Consider the following 14477-nt stretch of genomic DNA (forward strand, 5'->3'; position numbering starts at 1 on the left):
ATTTAAAGTATTAATCTTTTATATTATTTTCTTTTTGTTTTTCATTATATCCTTTTTAATTAGATAAGTCTAGCAATACATTTCGACCAATTTATTTTTACACTGATTTGTATTTTTAGCGAGTCAACTTTACATATTTAATATATCTTTTATATGTTTAGAGAATCTACTTTCCATTTTTGCACGTGTATTATCCTTTGTATTTTCACAAAGTCTACTATTTATAGAAGATACTATGATATTTATTTTCACCCATGGTTGTTTGGTTGACAAGTGTCCAAAAACTTAGATTTTTAATCATTTGACATCGTTAATTTACTTTTTTTATATATTTATTTTTTATGCCACATGTACATAGAAGTTATAACATCCCGTCCGGATATTATGAATTTACTTAATCAAATAAGATAATAATATTAAATGCTCATTTATTAAGCTCAATTTTCGAAAACATGGGAAATATAAAAATTTTATTACATCCGAAGTTAACTCAAATCCATAAAATTTAAAACTCAATTATAATGTCTACGAGTAGTAATATGAAATATTACAATTTCTTTAAAAACTCATAAAATATAAAGCTCTGAGAAAGTCCTCTTCCAACTAGCCCCACTCCGGCTCTATGCCTCACCAGATCCACTTGCAACATCGATTGCTCCCGTGTACCGCATACACAATTATCGCCAAACAGAAGCAGATAGGGTGAGCTAATAGAATAAAACATATGCATCAATTTATATAACAAAACACACACAATCCAAGGAACTCTATCCTTTGGTCTCATCTCACATGGACACCAACATGTAATCCGTGTTTTACATCTTTGATTGATAGTCTCAAGATATCGTTGCTGCCAACCTACAAGCCACCACTCGTAGAACACATGCGAGAACACTCGCTATTCCAAGCCACAACTCAAAGAATGCTCGTATTACCCTCCATCCTAAGCCACAACTCCAGGAATACTCCAGCATTTGACCCTTGAGATATCGCCCAAAGCCTCGTAGACCACAACTCCAGGAATACTCCAGCAAGCAAAACATGATGTCTACTTCATCAAAAATCTCCTAGCACTACACACGAGTCGCCAGGCGCAAAAAGGCTTCCAGACCGCCTAGCGGGGGACACGTGCTGCCAGGCGCCAAGCGCCTCTGATGCTACTGTTTCCACAAGCATCGCCTGGCGGGACAACCCTTATCGCCAGGCACAACACGCTTCAATTCTCTACTGGTTTTGTAGCCATCGCTTGGCAGTCAAACACCACCGCTAGACGCTACACCAGTACTTGCGCAATATTGGTTTTTAAGCACCCAGAACAAAGTAAAATCAATCCATTTACATTTCATATATATTCTCCCCCTTTAAACCCATGCTAGCATTTAATTCAAACTTATGAATAACGCATGCTCAAACAAGTATAAGCAACATCATTCTAACAATTTAAGCACATAATCCTAGGCACCAATACAAATTAATATTGACACACATGCATTCACCAATAACCAATTCTCCACATGTGACAAACCCAAAGGGACATTCAAATTGATAGAGACTTACCACATAACCAAATCATGCTTCATTAGAAGTTACTTGAAATTATCAAGAGCTTATTCATGTATTTTAAATACTCCAAAATCAGTAATATTGAGGAACGTATATCTCTATTTTCTGACCTCTAAATCAAATCTTCACTGTTCAAATTGAAGAACTACATGTTGTGGACTACATGTCAAAATTTCACCTAAATCGAACGGTTAACGAACCGGTAAATGCAGTTTTACGAAAACTACATAAACTAGAAAAATGGTGGCGCCTAGTGCCTAAAAATGAGGATGGTGGCACCTGGCGGGACTAAACTACCGCCTGGTGGTTCCTGTTGCGCGAAAAGTACGAAAAACAGTGTTTTTTGTGAACAGAACACCACGTACCTCTGGTATGGCGCCTAACGGCCAATTGGGTGCCGCCAGGCGGTTCCTGCTGTTCCAGGAACCCAGAAACTTTCTCAACACTTGCGAACCTTCAATTTTATATACTTTAGCGAATTCAGGCTTCTAATAATTTCCAAATAGTTGGCACTATCTTTTCCCCCAAACAGAATCAACCAAGAAACCCCAAAACACTAAAATCGAGTCAAATTGACTCGTGTCGTCTAGCGGTGATGATTACCCACCAAGCAGTTCATCAAAAACCCATAAACTGGGTTGGCGCACATGTGTCGCCGGGCGGTCAGGCTTGTACCGCCAGGCAGTTCCTCATCTGGAACCCAGAAAACAAGCAAAATTGTATGTGCCGCTTGGTGGCTCATTCAAAGCCGCCAGGCTATTTCTGGAATTTTCCAGAAATCCAAAATTTAAGATATTTGGCAACCAGAAACAATGTACACTCATTTCATACATCAATTATTAACCAATTACAAATAAGTTACGAGTTCAGCACCCCTAACCTGGATTCCTCGCTTTGACATTGATTATTCGCGTTTTCCTTGGTTCCACAATGATTTTCTCCCTTGCCTCCACTCAACCACACGTAGCAACCTTCCCTTTCTCTAAATTAGTAAAATGTATGCTCTATTAATCCACACCTCATAGCCCTCACAAAAACTAGTCAAGGAAACTTTCTCACTTTCCCTAAATGGTCTCTTTAAACATGGCATAATGGTGGTTAATGTTGGAAAACGAATTTCCATCATTAAGAGGTGTAATTGCCTTTCAAAAGCCATTACTTCATGAGTTTTCCAGCCCCTCTTGGCTTCTAGGATTTCCTTGCCCTTTCACATTCATGCCAAAAGAAATTTTGGCAAAAAGAAAGTTTAGTGTGGATTCACCAAGGTTTGAACCCTTCACCATGCCAAAACCAACTCAAATGTTCAACCATTTAACCAATTCATTTTTCATGATAATTCCTATAAATATAGGATTAAATTATCACTCATTATAATCAAGTGTATTATTAAAAATAATAACAAAATAAATAGTATATAATGGCATACATAGGACTTGAACCCAATCCTTCCATACAATTAAGTACTCTCCACCATTTGAGCTAGTACTTTTCCACATCATAAACCTTAACATTAAATACCATAAAGGCTTCCACTACCCGCATTTATTAATTAATTATTTATTTAATTAATTAAATTTCACGGGTCTTACATTCCCCCCACCTTATAAAATTTTCGTCCTCAAAAATTGAGCTCACTCAGCAAAAGTGCAGATAGAACTGCCTCAACGTCCTTTATCTTGAAATTCTCCCTTCCTAGACCCTACCTTTTTACTTTAGCCTTCACTTCATATGTTTCCCGACTTTTTCCTTCAAACCTTAGCCCTATATTAAGTTGTAGTATCAATTTATCTCTTCCACTCTACGGCACACACCTGTGCTGACACTTCTCCTTGTTCTAACTTTTAAATTCAATTCCTCTTACCAAACTTGTAGTGTTTGCCCTCAAGAACTTATCCTTGAAATTCCCTCCGTCAAACGCGTTGATTTTGAGTTTCGACTTCACTTCTTAGGCTCAAACAAAACCCGATAAGAGCGCTGCCTTTACTAAGACCAGTAAGCAACAACTCTTGTCTGCTCATTAAAACCCAGCAAGAGTATCACCCTTACCTGCTCACCAAAACCCGGTAAGAGCGTTGCCTAGCTTGAGACTCACAAACAACAACCCTTGCCTGCTCACCAAAACCCAGCAAGAGTCCACCCCTTACTTGCTCACCGAAACCCGGTAAGAGGGTTAATTTCCTTGAGCCTCACCAACACGACTCTTGTCTGTTCAACAAAATCCAACAAGAGTCCAACCCTTACCTGTTCACCAAAACCCAGTAAGAGTACCACCCTTACCTGCTCACCAAAACCCGGCAAGAGCGTTGTTTCCATTAAGATCCATTAGCAACAACCCTTGCCTGCTCATCAAAACCCGGCAAGAGCCTCACCCCTTACTTGTTCACCAAAACCCGGTAGGAGCGTTGCTTCTCCTAAGCCTAAAAAACACGACTCTTGTCTGTTCAACAAAACCCAACAAGAGCCCAATCCTTACCTGTTCACCAAAACCCAGTAAGAGTACCACCCTTACCTGCTCACCAAAACCCGGTAAGAGTGTTGTTTCCATTAAGACCCACAAGCAACAACTCTTGCCTGCTCACCAAAACTCAGCAAGAGTATCACCCTTACCTGCTCACCAAAACTCGGTAAGGACGTTGCTTTTCCTGAGAATCACAACAACCACCCTTGCCTGCTCATCAAAACCCAACAAGAGCCCACCACTTACCTGTTCAACAAAACCCGGTAAGAGTGTTGCTTCTCCTGAGTCCCCATAAACACAACTCTTGTCTATTCAACAAAACGCAACAAGAGTCCCACCCTTACCTGTTCACCAAAACCCGGTAAGAGCATAACTTTTCCTAAGCCTCACAAGCAACATTCCTTGCCTGCTCAACAAAACCCAGCAAGGACATTGTCACTAAGCTTAGGTCAAAGTCTTACAATAACCCAAAACTCCATATTACCCGACTCTCCAAGTCCTAAGGGTAGAATAACAACTCCTTTTACTCGACTATCCCTAGTCTTCTGAGTAAAAGTACAACATGGTTTTAAAGGTATGAACGAGTTTCAAGCATACATCACACAAACTAGAATAACATGCTTCACTACTCCAAAAACAAATAATTCAAACTTTACCTTATTGTTATCGTGGCACTTCAGACTCCCCCACGTTCAGGGCAAGATTTCACGTAATGACCTGGCTTGTGACAATTGTAACACTTCTTCTCTTCCGGCTCTACTCCCGAAAGTTCTGGACAAACTCGCCGAAAATGGTCTCCCCCGCACTCAAAACACTTCACTGTCCCTTGTCCTTCACGTTGAGGTCTGGTGTAGGGTTTCTCTTGCCGTTTCTCATTGATGCTACTGTTGTTAGGATGTCCCCTCATGACCCGACTTGGACCCCTCTCCAGTTGTTCCACCATCTTTGCTTGTTCCACCAAAACAGGGAACTCTCGGATCCTTAGAGGTATGAGGAATCGACGCAACTCATGGTTCAGACCGCTGATGAGTCATTATTTTATTCCATTCCACTAGCTTTGTGTACCCATTAGACAGTTGATTAGTGCTTAATTGTTCATCTTTAGAGTGTTTTTCATCTGTTGGGCTTTATTGGGCCACTGTTCCGAATTTGGACTAATTTCACATTATTTGGCCTAATTTTTGTTTTTAATTATTTTTAGGTATTTGGGTGAAGCAATTTTGGAGCTTAGACGTCAATATTCAGTTGAAGAGAGTCGCCACATCATTTCCACATAATTTCCATGTCATTTCCACGTCAGCAAAGTCAATGGGTCAACATTTGAGGCCCAAAGTGGCATTTTTGTAATTCTGCAGCTCATAATGGCAGTTTCGTAATTCTGAGTGGCAGGGGTGATATGACCACGAAATTAGGTCTGCATGGGGGAGACCAGCCGCTCCTTCTTCTTCCACACTCTCTCAAACCTCCATTTTTGTTGTTATTAAGCTTTCGAAGGTGACCCATGGTGGCACAAGCGAATTTTTCACGTTTTATGAGCCTCGGACAGCACATTGAAGTTGTATTAATGTTTTCTACCATTTGGGTAACATTTATATTGAAGTATTCTCATTTTTTGTTGTTTTTTTCGTTGTTGCCCCTTTCTTTCCTTGCTCATTTTCGATTCCTGCACCAATTTAAGTTTTTTGCATCAATTTGCACTCATTTGGATGGTTGAATCAAAATTTATGTTTAAGCTTTATTCGGATTCCATGAGGAACTAAATTTGCGTGTTGATTCTTTGCAGAGAATGGATTGAAACCTTGAGAGTAGTGTTTTGTTCGGTGGAGTTATGTTAATCTCTCAATTTTGAATTTGCGTTGGGTTTAAATGAAGAAACCGTTCTATTTTTGCTTAATTTGCAGAGTGGAATCATTATGTGTTCATGCTTAGTGAACTGTAGCAGATTCATGGTTGTGTGCTTTGCTTAATTGCACTTGAGTTCGAGTTCATTTGCACTTAGTAATTAATTCGGGTCTCATTAGAGTTAATATAACAATTTTGAGTTGTAATCCGTGATTGGTGGATGTTCATTTGAAGCAAAGAATCAATGCTGTTTTTACATTGATTTTACACATCTGCATTGAAGTTTTCAATTGTGCGTTGCATCCGTAAATTTGCCAAACCCCCCCTTGTGTTATTGTTGTGTTCATTTGGAAATTTCGCTTTGGATGAAAATATTGGTCGTTGGGAAACGACTTGGTTCACTTTCATATACTGCATTTAATATGTTTTAATTTGGTGGGGTACGGCCTCTATCAACCGCCCTCAAATTTTCTGCAACGCCATTCTTCGGTGACAGCCTGCGAGTAGAACCTCGCCAAGTACTCAAACTTGTTAGTATAGGCCTGCACCGTCATAGTCCCCTGCTGTAAAGTAAGGAATTATGCTTCCCTCTCATATTTGGCATTGTCAAGAAAGTATTTCTCCAAGAATCGTGCCCTGAAATTAGCCCAAGTCACCTGCTCTTCGCGGGTTTGCATCTGCTGCTGCATCCCTACCCACCAGTACTTAGTGTCTGCCACAAGAAGGAATGTGACGAAGGTCAACTTCTGTGCATCAGTGCACCCAATCGCTCGGCATATCTTCTCACACTCCCTTAGCCATGCATTTGCCTCGTCTGGGGTGGCCTTGCCAGTGAACTTAGCTGGCGTGTGCCTCATAAAATCTTCCATAGTCACGGGACGAGTAGGTGCGACTCTGGCTCTAGGTTGCGCTGCATTAGGCTGCATCGCGTCCACCATCCGACGAATCGCATGTGCAATCTCATCAGTCCCAGTATTATCCCTCCTTCTCCTGTTTGTCAAAGCTTGTGCATGCCACATTTCAGCTGAATTAAACCACACAACTTAAGTCATGACTATGCAAACAAAAGGCTTAACACAAAAGAATTAACACATTGACTCGTAAGCAGAACACGATAAGCTCACTCCCCATAGACCCCAAAAATCTTTTGAAAACCATTGCTCTGATACCAAATGTAACATCCCGTCCGGATATTACGAATTTACTTAATAAAATAAGATAATAATATTAAATGCTCATTTATTAAGCTCCATTTTCGAAAACATGGGAAATATAAAAATTTTATTACATCCGAAGTTAACTCAAATCCATAAAATTTAAAACTCAATTATAATGTCTACGGGTAGTAATATGAAATATTACGAATTCTTTAAAAACTCATAAAATATAAAGCTCTGAGAAAGTCCTCTCCCAACTAGCCCCGCTCCGGCTCTATGCCTCACCAGATCCACCTGTAACATCGACTACTCCCGTGTACCGCGTACACAATCATCATCAAACATAAGCAGATAGGGTGAGCTAATAGAGTAAAACATATGCATCAATTTATATAACAAAACACACACAATCCAAGGAACTCCATCCTTTGGTCTCATCTCACATGGACGCCAACATGTAATCCGTGTTTTACATCTTTGATTTATAGTCTCAAGATATCGTTGCTGCCAACCTACAAGCCACCACTCGTAGAACACATGCAGGAACACTTGCTATTCCGAGCCACAACTCAAAGAATGCTCGTATTACCCTCCATCCAAAGCCACAACTCCAGGAATACTCCAGCATTTGACCCTTGAGATATCGCCCAAAGCCTCGTAGATCACGCACATCCAAATCAAGCAAAACATGATGTCTGCTTCATCAAAAATCGTCTGGCGCTCCGCACAAGTCGCCAGGCGCAAAAAGGCTTCCAGACCGCCTAGCGGGGGACACGTGCTGCCAGGCGCCAAGCGCCTCTGATGCTACTGTTTCCACAAGCATCACCTGGCGGGACAACCCTTGTCGCCAGGTGCAACACGCTTCAATTCTCTACTGGTTTTGTAGCCATCGCTTGGCGGTCAAACACCACCGCCAGACGCTACACCAATACTTGAGCAATACTGGTTTTTAAGCACCCAGAACAAAGTAAAATCAATCCATTCACATTTCATATATATTCTCCCCATTTAAACCCATTCTAGCATTTAATTCTAACTTATGAATAACGCATGCTCAAACAAGTATAAGCAACATCATTCTAACAATTTAAGCACATGATCCTAGGCACTAATGCAAATTAATATTGCCACACATGCATTCACTAATAACCAATTCTTCATATGTGACTAACCCAAAGGGATATTCAAATTGATAGAGACTTACCACATAACCCAATCATGCTTCATTAGAAGTTACTTGAAATTATCAAGAGTTTATTCATGTATTTTAAATACTCCAAAATTAGCAATATTGAGTAACGTATATCTCTAGCTGCTGACCTCCAAATCAAATCTCACCGTTCTAATTTAAGAACTACATGTTGTGGACCACATGTCAAAATTTCACCTAAATCGAACAGTTAACGAACCAAGAAATGCAGTTTTACGAAAACTGCGCAAACCAAAAAAATGGTGGCGCCTAGTGCCAAAAAATGAGGAAAGTGGCGCCTGGGGGAACTAAACTACCGCTAGGCGGTTCCTGTTGCGCGAAAAGTACAAAAAACTGTGTTTTTCGTGAACAGAACACCACGTACCTCTGGTGTGGTGCCTAGCGGCCAATTGGGTGCCGCTAGGGATGGCAAAAATACCCGCGCCCGCGGATAAAATCCGCGACAGATAGTTACTACCCGCGGATATTTATTACCCGCGGGTAGCAGGTAGTGGGTATTTTAATACCTGCTTATAAACGGGTCGGGTACGGGTATCATACTATCCATACCCGCGGGTACCCGTTACCCGCAAAAAATTAAAATTAAAATTTAATTTATATTTTATTAAGTTAAATTTAATTAAAATTAAAATTAACAGTATATTTTATTATGTCAAATTTAATTATAATTATAATTATTATTTTATTTTATTTATATTTTATTTCTATAATTTTTACATTAAAAAATTTATAAAATATTTTTTTTAAAATATTTGCAGGTATCGGGTATTCACGGGTACCCGCGGGTTTTAAAAATATCTGCGGATATTTTTTAAGCGGATATCCGGCGGGTAAACAGACGGGTAGCGGGTGGATTTTTTTTTTTGCGGGTCGGGTTGCGAGTAGGCACTATCCGTGCCCGACCCGACCCGTTGCCATCCTTAGGTGCCGCCAGGCGGTTCCTGCTGTTCCAGGAACCCAGAAATTTCCTCAGCACTTTCGAACCTTATCCAATCCCCTACAATTTTTCCTCCACTCGATTTACCATCCAATAGGTTGCATTCATGTGTTTATATTCACTATTCCTTCATAAGACTTCTTCATATACGAAATTCCACTAATCTTACCACTTAATTTAGTGCGACTAAGAAATCCCCAATTCATCAACCCAAAAAATTATATTCTTGCAATTTTCACCCAATCGAACCTTCAATTTTATATACTTTAGCGAATTCAGGCTTCCAATAATTTCCAAATAGTTGGCACTATCTTTTCCCCCGAACAGAATCAACCAAGAAACCCCAAAACACTAAAATCGAGCCAAATTGACTCGTGTCGCCTGGCGGTGATGATTACCCGCCAAGCAGTTCATCAAAAACCCATAAACTGGGTTGGCACACATGTGTCGTCGGGTAGTCAGGCTCGTACCGCTAGGCGGTTGCTCATCTGGAACCCAGAAAACAAGCAAAATTGTATGTGCCGTCTAGCGGCTCATTCAAAGCCGCCAGGCTATTTCTGGAATTTTCCAGAAATCCAAAATTTAAGATATTTGGAAACCAGAAACAATGTACACTCATTTCATACATCAATTATTAACCAATTACAAATAAGTTACGAGTTCAGCACCCCTAACCTGGATTCCTCGCTTTGAAATTGATTACTCGCGTTTTTCCTTGGTTCCACAAGGATTTTCTCCCTTGCCTCCACTCAATCACTTGTAACAACCTTCCCTTTCTCTCAATTAGCACAATGTATGCTCTGTTAATCCACCCCTCACATCCCTCACAAAAATTAGTCAAGGAAACTTTCTCACTTTCCCTTAATGGTCTCTTTAAACATGGCATAATGGTGGTTAATGTTGGAAAACGAATTTCCATCATTAAGAGGTGTAATTGCCTTTCAAAAGCCATTACTTCATGAGTTTTCCAACCCCTCTTGGCTTCTAGGATTTCCTTGCCCTTTCACATTCATAGTGTGGATTCACCAAGGTTTGAACCCCTCACCGTGCCAAAGCCAACTCAATGTTCAACCAATTCATGTTTATAAATATAGGATTAAATTATCACTCATTATAATCAAGTATATTATTAAAAATAATAACAAAATAAATAGCATATAATGACATACATAGAACTTGAACCTAAGTCATTTCATACAATTAAGTATTCTCCACCATTTGAGTTAGTACTTTTCCACATCATAAATCTTAACATTAAATACCATAAAGACTTCCACTAACTGCATTTATTAATTAATTATTTATTTAATTAATTAAATTTCACGGGTCTTATAAAAGTTATTTTACTCTTTTATCCATATATATTAATTTTGAAAAATAGAGATATATTTCTATACTATTTATTATTCTTAATTTTATGGTTTTATAATTTCTAATTGCTTAGTCCTTTAATAAATTATTAAAGGATAAATTATATTTAAAGAATTAATTTTTTATATTTTTTTCATTTTTCGTTTTATACTTTATAATTATATGAGTCTAGCAATACATCGACTTATTTGTATATTGATTTATATCTTTAGCGAATCTACCTTGCATATTTATATATATCCTTATATGTTTGGAGAATCTATTTTATATTTTCTCTCATGTATTACCATCTTTTGTATTGTTACAAAAACTATTTATAGAAGATATTAGGAAAATTTTTTTCTCATCCATATTTATTTTGTTGACAAGTGTCTAAAAAGTTAATTTTTTTAGTCATCTAACATTATTAATTTACTTTTTTTTATATTTATTTTGCCGTCAAACGTGCATAGATGCTATTTTATTCTTTTATCCATTTATGTTAATTTTGAGAATAGAAATACATTTGTAGACTTCTTTTTCATTCTTAGTCTTTTACAACATAAAAAAAATGATGCTAGGAAATTTGTTTTTTCAACCGTATTTATTTTGTTGACAAAATATCCAATAAGTTATTCTTTTTAATCATTTCACATTGTTAACTTACTTTTTTATTTATATTTATTTTGTTGCCACATGTACATAAAAATTATTTTATTTTATATTCATTTTTGTTAAATTTAAAAATAGAAATATATTTCTATACTAGAAAATTTATTTTTTCATTCATGTTTATTTTGTTGACAAACTGTCCAAATTTTATGAGTCATGTGACATATTTATACAAAATCCATTATTTATAATTTTACATACTTATTAACTTTCTAACCCAATAAATCATTTTTAATGTTTATTATATTTATAACTTAATTATAAACTTAAATTTATTTATTATTTCTTTTGTAAAATTGTTAAATTTTTTAATTTTTGAATGATCACACAAACAAACATTAACCACGAGTTTAAAACTAGTTTATTTATATAAAAAAAATTAAAGAATTGAACTGTTATTACTTTGAGTTCTTTTTCATATAAAAATCGTCAATAAACATATCTTATTTATTTTTTAAAATTAGGAATTCTATCTTCTTTTTTGTAAAATTAATATATAATGTTGAATACCAATTTTCAATTTCATAAAATTTCTAATACTTTATTATTTAAAATCTAACTTAAAATCTTATATACTTTAAAAAAAAAATTAACTATATTATTTTATATGACATAAAAATTTAAATTATTTTTTTAAATCTGTTATAAAGGCAGGTACAATTATAATTCAAAAAACTCATTTCAGGTCTTTTACAAGAGTGATGTGATTTTTTACTAAAATTATCAAAATAGGTAGATTTTAAAGAAATTACGTAAACGTGTAAAGTTATACGTGGAAAGTGTGATTTTAAACTATTAAAAATGATGAAGTTGTATCTGAAAGGAAAATGATAGAATGACTACCCATTTTTACTACTTCCTTACTCTCTTACGTGGAAAATGGTTTTTATTTTTTTTTTTACTTTCAAAAGAGCCACGGGCACGTGAGTAAATGAAGGTTACAGAAAGTTAACCTAACCTACCATTAACTTTATCATTTTGTTGTCACAATGAAAAAAGAAGCAGTGCCATTAACTTACCATTTTGCCGTTACCGTAAAAAAAAATTCTCGCAAAATCTTGCATACCATTCACACCGGCGCCGGAATACTTCTTTCTTCTCCACCGTGCCTGCGAAATTCACCGTGCCAATCGTCTCATCTGCACACATTTTTATTCACCTAATCCACAGTCACTGATAAAACCATACTGTATATGATATTTCTACACAGAATATCTGGTGACCATAGAATTAATAAATGGTGACCTTCCTTAAACTTTTTACACAATTTTTTCACCCCTGATATGTTGTTAGGAAGTCCACAACTACAACCTTCTTAGTGTCCTAGAATACATCGATGGCATTTATAAAAGGTATATTTATTGGTTAAAGATATTTGTGAGGAATAATTAGCCCACAAGTACTTGATCAAACACTTCATAACAGTGACTGTATTAACTGGTGACCCGTGATATAAATTATTGTTGCGAGATCATTGGTCCACAAAATTCACCACACATATAAATTAAGTCTGGATAAATATCTGGTGACCACGTATGATTGGTGACCTTCCTTGAACTTTTTGCACAACTTATTCACCCATGCTATGTTGTAAGGATGTCCACAACTAAAACCTTCATATTGTCCTGGAATACCTCAATGAAATTTATAAAAGGTATATTTACTCCTAAAAGTGAATGGTGAAGAATAATTAGCCCACAAGTGCTTGATCACAAACATCATAATAGTGATTGCATTAACTTGTGACCTTTGATATATTACCTGGTGACATGCCCGTAACTTTTTTGCACAAAAATATTAACTGGGGTCTGGTGTTTGGGTACTCGACTTGTTCCCCACTAACAGTGACAAATATGACCCTCAAAGCATGTGTGCAAGGTATGTTGAACCTAATAAATATTCTTGTAAGATAATTGGTCCACAAAATCCACCACACATATAAATTAAGTCTGGATGAAATATCTGGTGACCACGAAATTAATAATTGCTGACCTTCCTTGAACTTTTTGACAATTTATTCACTCCAGACATCCTTATAACATGGCAAGGGTGAATAAGTTGTGCAAAAAGTTCAAGGAAGGTCAACAATTATTAATTTCGTGGTCACCGGATATTTCATCCAGAATTAATTTATATGTGTGGTGGATTTTGTGGATCAATTATCTCGCAACAATATTTAGTAGGTTCAACATACCTTGCAAACATGCTTTTAGGGTCATGGTTGTGACTATTAGTGGGGAAAAATTGAGTACCCAAACACCAGACCCTAGTTGATATTTTTTATCCAAAAAATTATGGGCAGATCACCAAGTAATATATCACAGGTCACCAGTTAATACAGTCATTGTTATGATGTGTTTGATCAAGTAATTGTGGGCTAATTATTCCTCAAAAAAATCTTTAACCAGTAAATATACCTTTTATAAATGTCATCGATGTATTCTAGGACACTAAGAAGGTTGTAGTTGTGGACTTCCTAACAACATATCAGAGTGAAAAAATTGCGTAAAAAGTTCAAGGAAGGTCACCAGTTATTAATTCTGTGGTCACTAGATATTCTGTGTAGAAATATCATATACAGTACGGTTTTATCAGTGACTGTGGATTAGGTGATTAAAAATGTGTGCATATGAGATGATTAGCACAATGAATTTCGCAGGCACGGTGGAGAAGAAAGAAGTATTTCGGCGCCGGTGTGAATGGTATGCAAGGTTCTGCGAGGATTTTTTTTCACTATGACAGCAAAATGATAAAGTTAATGGTATGTTAGGTTAACTTTCTGTAACCTTCATTCCCTCACGTGCCAGTGGCTCTTTTGAAAGTAAAAAAAAAAAATTAAAACCATTTTCCACGTAAAGGGAGTAAGGAAGTAGTAAAAATAGGTAGTCATTCTATCATTTTCCTATATGAAAAGTACGTTTTTTAATTTTATGAAAAAACATAAGATTTCACTTTTTATTAATATATATTTATAATTATAAATATTTTTTATTTTAATGCATGAAAGTGGTCACTTTGACACACGACTTCCTTTTATTATCTTTTACATTATTTATTTTGAACTTTAACATGTTTATTTTTTATTTTCATTCACAATTTATGTTTTTACATTAAAAATATTTTTTAATAATATGATTGTTGAATTTTTTATTTTTTTTTTATGTTTTCCTAATTTTTAAACAATTATATATTTTTAATATATTTTTTATTTTAATATTTTTTTATAATTTGATTAATAAATTAAATATAATATTTTAAGTTCTTTTATTTCTTAAAAAATGAATTATG

Source organism: Vigna unguiculata, chromosome 8 (genome assembly GCF_037176805.1).
Source record: "Vigna unguiculata cultivar grain cowpea cultivar isolate G323 ecotype 2 chromosome 8, ASM3717680v1, whole genome shotgun sequence".
In the NCBI taxonomy this organism is placed as follows: domain Eukaryota; kingdom Viridiplantae; phylum Streptophyta; class Magnoliopsida; order Fabales; family Fabaceae; genus Vigna; species Vigna unguiculata.